Source organism: Lactuca sativa, chromosome 5 (genome assembly GCF_002870075.4).
Source record: "Lactuca sativa cultivar Salinas chromosome 5, Lsat_Salinas_v11, whole genome shotgun sequence".
Classification (NCBI taxonomy): domain Eukaryota; kingdom Viridiplantae; phylum Streptophyta; class Magnoliopsida; order Asterales; family Asteraceae; genus Lactuca; species Lactuca sativa.
Window position 1 is genome coordinate 206,484,180 of NC_056627.2, and position 7,398 is coordinate 206,491,577.

Sequence of the window (7,398 nt, forward strand, 5' to 3'; positions counted from 1 at the left end):
CCATCTTAGTTTGATTCAAGCTCAAGGCCCAATCTAAAGGCCCAAAGGTCAAACTAGGTATCAAAGCCCAACATATGGCCCAATTTTCTAAATTGGGCCCAAACCTTTATAGGGTCACACTCTAAGGCCAAACCATTTATTCCAGACCAAACATTTGACATTCTAGTGGCCCAATATCATATAATCATTAAGGCCCAACTATGGCCCATCTATGGCCGAATTTTCCAAATAGGGCCCAAACCCTTATATTGGCCTTACCCCAAGTCCACCAACATATTCTAGTCCATATGATTATTCTTGGATAGCCCATTATTAATCCAATTACCAAAGTCCAATGGGAAAGGCCCAAATCAAGGCCCAAGTGAAATTAGGGTTTTCACATAAAATGATGATTAGGGTTAAGTTTTCTACTTAACCCATTAAGGACTTAATCCATTATGTCCCACATGGCCTTAGGTTAATTTGAAATGATTATTAATTAATATTTTAAGTTCATTAAATAATTCCAATGCGGTCCCGATAAGTCCCAAATTTGGTTTTCATGGCATTAGGGTTTTCTAAACCCTAATTACGGTTTCCAACCCATCTTAGTCCAATAGGCCCAATAGCTAGGTCCTTTGACCACTTAAGGTTCATTAGGCTCATTATGATTTCACTAGGCCCACTAGGGTTTCACTAAGCCCATTAGGGATTCATTGGGCCCATTAGGGTTTCAAGCATTCCAACCGAATCAAACATGACAAGGCAAAGCACACCGCCACCCGACATGGCGGCCGACGGCGGCAGCCACCACCCTACGATGGTGGTTTGAGTTTTTTCTCATTATTATCCTTTCTAGTTACATTTTACAATGCTAAAACCCCAAATAATCACACATACACACACTAATGCAAGCACATATACACAGCAACCTAGTGGTGGCGAATGGCGGTAGCTACCAACTCACGGTGGTGGCGGTGGGGTCTATCTTCAGATCTCCAGCCAAGACCGCTCCTGTAGCCACATAACATCACAACAAATGAACAAAAACACCACAACACACCCACAACCACCTTTCAAGATGGCTTATGGCGGCATAAAAAGCATTCACGACGACAGCCACCATGGTTGGCTGCCATGGTGGTCTTCTTGTGTCCTCCAGCCAATATTTCACCCACACACAACTTGCAAATCGAAATCTGGATGCAACCACCCACTGGTGGTGCGTGGTGACGGCAACAGTAACCCTAGCAGCCACAATGGTGGCTAAAGGTGGTAATAATGGCATCATATGAAAAATCCGTCGTTGAGGCAACAGTGGTGACCAATAGCGGCAGAAAATAGCGGACTCACGGAGAGGCGGCAGCGAACGTCGACCACAGCTGCGCCTACAGCCGGTGGCAGCAACACAAACGGTGGTATACCCGTCTGAGCAACGTCATGAGGTTGGTCCTCGACCTCCACAACGTCGGAGCAACAACGGAGGTCTTCAACTTGGTGGCTCCCGTCTTCGTCATCAACTGGAAATGATGGTGGCGATAAGGCAACGGTAGAGGAAATGAGAGGTGAGGGTGGCGGTTGGACATATCATAAGGGTTAGGGTTTGGTAATGTAACAGGAGCGTAGAAGACATCGTGTTTATGTACTGTGACATCCCCAAAATCACGGCCAGAAAAGACCGGTTTCATTTATGCTTTTAAAATAATTTCAGAGTAAATCCTTTTGATTTAAAAAGAGTTGCAGAATTTGTTCCCAAAAACAAAACGTGAAAAAATAATATTTACCAAAGCATTTCATAAAGAAATGTATTTTTATTATATAATCAAAACTCGGGATGTCATGTTCCGATACAGACCAGAAAGCATAAATGATAACATTATAAGTCATTCAACAAATATATATATATATATATATATATATATATATATATATATATATATATATATATATATATATACAGACTTGTAAACAAAACAACTTGATGATTCATCCATCTTATGCCCTCGCGCCACTTCCTGTAATACAAATGAACTAAGTGGGTCAGGCTTGGGAGCCTGGTGAGCATATAGGGTTTTCAACCCACAATAAATAATTATATTTAATTCAACAATCAACAATAACCCGATGACCTATTCTCGTTATCCTCACTTTACGTCCCTAAAACAGCATCTATTACAAGGGACCTAATCTAGGATTTTCATTGGGACGGACATTACTGCAAAGGGGCTTCCTCGACAATAAATGTCCTAAAGGCAACCATGAGGGGGATAGAGTACACCAGTGAACACATCGTTCAAAACACCTACAGGTTATGAGCCTGCTAGTGTTCCACAGGACCGTCTAGAAAGAGTCTGTGATCGTTATCCATACTCTGCTAAATGACTAGATCAACACCAACAACAACATCGATGCCTCTCATCTATTTATCACACATCAACTATCTACCCATGTTCTACCCAACATATTAGTAGATAAAAATATACATTTTTATACATAGTTTAAAACCTGTATAGCATGTTCAATCAATACGTTTTCCACATAACAGATGAGACACACACACATAACACGTATTTCATAGAGAATAAATCAGATCTATGAGATAGAATAAAGTGAATATACATTCACACATATAATCAACAAAATATACACATAACATGTATTTTGTATAAAATACTTCATAATTATGTGTTAGAAGAAAGTGACTACACACTCACTTGATCAGAAGATGATCGGACAGCACTACAACTTGCAGAAGTAGTATTCTTCGATAGATCTGGAAGATCTTCACAAAAAAACCGAGCTCCTCGCGGGCAGGGCTTCGGCTCGGAAATAACGCTCTTCGGGATCTTCGGGACTCCGGAACTTGCTTCGGGGCTCGGGAATGACACTGGGGCTTCGTGATATAATTGGCACGCAAAACGATGCAAAACTTAGAGAGAAAGGAAGAAAATGGAAAAAGAAACCGGCTGCCTTCACATGCTATTTATAGGGGCTGAGCCTCGGAGTTACGATGGGCGTAACTTCGGAGTATGCTGGGCGTACGCGGCCCAAAAACGTCACTACTTACGTCTTCGGAGTACTCGAGTGCGAGGCTGGTCACGCTTCGCTGTACGCTGGGCGTGACCCGGATAAGTCCGTTGACTCCTCTTCGGATAATATCGAGATTTATAATGAAAGACAAAACTTCAAAAATGGTCCTTGTGGTTTCTGGAAATATCAAGTTTAGTCCCTAAGTTCAAAAAACCTCACAGATGGTCTCTGTGGTTTCAAAACTTTTAACATTTGGTCCTTCCGGCTAACTCCGTTAGCTTTTGGCCGTTAAGTGGAGGGTATTTACGTCATTTCACTGCCACAGGGACCATTTATGAAGATTTGTCTTATTTTAAAAAGAAAAACTAATTATTTAATATTAAAGGGTCCCACCTCTCTCTCTCTCTCTCTCTCGATTTTATAAAGTCAAAATCAATTTTACCATGAATCTGATACAAAATCTTCATTAGTTACCTATTTCATTTGATTATTGTAGATTAGAACAAATAGGGAAAACCATACAAAGAAAAAACCCATAATAAACTCTAGCCCCCACCTCCATCGTGGTCCTCCTGCTCTGCCACTTCATTTCTTGTTGAAACCCACCTCCAATGCCACTATCTTTTTAGTGATGACACCAATATTCACTACCATCTCCATCATTCTTATCCTCGTCACTACTAGAAAAACAGCCTTTTACGACGCGCAAAACACGACGCTCTTTGATTTATGTTACGCATTAGAGAGTGACATTAAAAAAGTGTCATCTCTTCAAAAATTTTAAGGATTTATGTCGCGCATTACTGAGTGCCTTTAAATTAGTGTCTGATGTAAAAATATTAAAAACACGGAAGGCACTTGTGCGTCATCTGTGAATGTCGTTTTATATTTTTTTTAAGAAACGCGCGTGTCCGAGGGAAAATGAAATCCCCCAAAATTTTGAACACCCGCCATCCTCCCTGTGTACTCTCTACACCCGCCAAATCGATTTCATTCTCTCCCTTCCTTCTCTCTGCAACCCCTTCCTCTGCGATCGACTTTCACTTCCTTCTCTGTGTAAACCCTAATCAAACATAACGCATTTGCAATGGTAATGTCTTCTTTCACAAAATAGACGATTGAGCGAAGAACTAGGGCTTCTGATGAATCGAACATCACCAACAATGATAGCTACCCATCATAATTTGTTTTTTCTCTCGGACTCCACCATTCCAACATCGCACCACAACAGCGCTTGCATCTGCTGCATCTTCTCCAACATTGGATTCTAGTTCTGGAAAGCGCTTGCATCCACCTTCTCGTCTCTCCCCTTCCACCGTGTTTTCTCTCATCTTTCTCCTCCATAGATGGAGATTGTCGGAGACATGAAGGGAGTAACCGAAGGAAACCCTAAAACTACTCTGATTGCATAAACACTTCTTCTCCTGCGACTTTAGGTAAGTCTCTCCTCCATAGAGTATAATTTCTGCTTTCATGTTTTTTCATCTTTAATCTTTCAAACCCCTTTCTTGTTCTTCTTTCAGTGTTAGAATTTATCTGGATTTAGCTCTTTGATTTTATAAGATCTTCATAAATTGTTCGGGTTTCTTGATTTTTGGAACCTGCATGTTTATTTTCCTTCCCAATCTGGGCATTTTTATCTGTGATTAGTAAACAAATTAGGGTTATGATTCTTAAACATCCAATCCTTTTGCCTTTGTTCTTGTTCTTAATGTTTTTCTTTTTTAGAAAATTCCATCGTCTTTAGTTCTTGATCTTGACTTTGAAGACACCCATGTGTTGTTTAGTTGAAATTCAGTTTCAAGATCATGATTCTTCATTAACTAAATCAACTTGTCAATCTTACCCTGAAGTTGCTAGTGCTGGAGAAAATTACCATTTAGCGTTTGAGAGTTGGAATTGAAGATATGGAATGGAATTGAAGCTCATTTAGTTGCAATAATGGTCACATCTATGATCTGTTATTGCTAGGCAAAATGGGTCCCAATCATCAATTACAACAGCAAGGGTAGTGCCCTATGCTTCTTCAGTTCCAATTGAAGGTTTAGTAAATTAAAGCTTTAACCAAGGTAATCATCTGGGGTATCAAAGTTACTGGGATGCAACATATGCACATGAATTGACAAATTTTCGTGAACATGGGGATGCTGGTGAAGTTTGGTATGTATATCTAATTGACTATGACATATACCTTCTTTGACAAGATGCTTTTTTGTATGACTTTTTAAATTCTTTCTAAAGGTTTGGGGCAGATGTCATGGAAATGGTTGCTTCATGGAAAAAAGGACTATGTGCTGACATTTCACAAAGACATTTACAAATTCAACATAAAATTGATGACTCTGAGTCTGTTAGTCAAGAGGATAAAGATTTAGCAAGATGGAGTGTTCTTGATGTTGGAACAGGCAATGGGCTACTTCTTCAAGAGCTTGCTAAACAGGGGTATAGTATTATACATAATAACACTTATTCCTCCTTTTGGTACGATGATAATTGATAAATCATTCTTTATTACTTTTGATGTTAGTATAAATAGGTTCTCCGATCTCACTGGAATAGATTATAGTGAATGAGCAATTAGCCTTGCTAGAAGCCTTGCTAATCGTGATGAATTTATTGGTATCAAACTATTGGTTGATGATGTTCTTGATTTTTTATTTACTCATATTTAATGTCTATTGGTAAGTTACAATTTGCATTTACTCATATTTAATGTTTTTTATTTTTGATTTTACAGCTCCTGATATACATCGATCCAACAGCATAAAGTTCCAGGGATATGCTTGGTATTGACACTCGAGGTTGAAAACTTCAACGTCATGTCAGGGATAAATATAAATTTATTTCAAGTTTGGTCCATTATACCCTTGGTTGACATTTATAAAAAACTTCCTGGAAGTTACTAAAGAAACAGTCGTTGCCACCTTTGTGCTATTCATCAGGTGTTAAATGGCTTCTACCAACCTTGGACATGGCGGAGTTGGCAATTCCAGAGTTGTTACCGGCTTGAATTATTTATCTAGTTCAGTTGACTGGCTCGGGAGAGAGATGCTTGAGATGCGACAAGGTAGAACATGATGATGAAAGAGTGAGTGCAAGTTCCTTTTCCCTTATCATAACTTTTCTTATATATCATTCATAAAATTCTTATATATCATCAGTTGTTATTGATAATCTGTTCATGTTGGATTTATATTGCAGGAAAGTGAACCAGAGATAGTACATGGTGTGGGTTCTGAAGCAAGGCATGTTATAAGAACAACAACACACCCGGTCTTCTTTCTGACTCTGTCATGTAGAAATCGATTGCATCACTTATTCCCTTATTCTCTTGTGAGTATAAAAAATTAGCTACATCATTAACCTAATTTGTGAATTATTGATTTTATTAATTGTTGGAACAGGGGAAACTTGGGGAAACTTGTGATTTCTTTCTTAGGTATCTAATTGCTAATTTTATAGCTACATCATTAACCTGCTACGGTTGCTATTTGAACTTTGAAGTGTTTTCTGCCTTTTTGACCATTTTACCCCTGCTCTGTGTTTTGCTTAGTTGTTGTGTTTGTTGGTCTCAAATTTTTTCCCATGCTTTTGGAGCTGTGTGGAGCTTGCTGCCACCTTTTGGAGCTGTGTGGAGCATTCTAGGTGGTTGTAATGATCAGTCTAAACAGGTTTGGAGTAATGAATTTTCAAGAATTAGCATTTTTCATGGGTTTCAACTACAATCTGTTATTTAATTTTTATATGATATAAAGGCTTAACATGGGTTTCAATGTTTCATGCAATTTAAAAAGCAAATTAAAACAGAGCTTTGAGAATTTAATATATGTACATATGGTGGTCAAATGAAGTTGTGTAAAAAATGTTATATGAAATGGATGTGGGAGTATTATGTGGATGCTACAACAGGTAGGTAAGCTTCAATTTCTACCTTTTAATTTCTCTCATAAGTTGAAAATTTGATTTCTAGTTTCCATGGATCCAACCTTAATGTTTTTCATCCTCAAAGGTAATACATGTTTGCTGAAGTACCAGACGACTACGAATAGATATAGACTCTACAAATGTTCAGGTGGGTATTTTTTTCTGAAATTCACATAACTATATCTTTGATAGTCATGTTTGTTTGTTCGGTTGTGCAAGGACAATTAGATGGAGTTTGATAGCACATGCAGCTAGGGAAGTGGATTGGAGTGGGATAGAAAATAGAACAAATGTAGCTAGGGTAATTGTTTTCTGAATTTGGTGTAACTATATCTTTGATTTTGTTTTTCATCTTACCTTTTATGATTTGAGTATGAAATTTTATTTTATATTATGCAATGGATTGTATTTTTTGTATATGCTATTTTATTTCTATTATGAGAAATTAAATGCAAATTTAATTTG

The 7,398-nt window shown here is 38.2% G+C and overlaps 1 pseudogene; it reads left to right on the forward strand.

Annotated features, from left to right (window-relative positions):
- The first annotated feature begins 4,783 nt into the window (after positions 1-4,783).
- On the forward strand, positions 4,784-5,681 carry LOC111909644 (uncharacterized; annotated as a pseudogene).
- Positions 5,682-7,398: the final 1,717 nt, after the last annotated feature.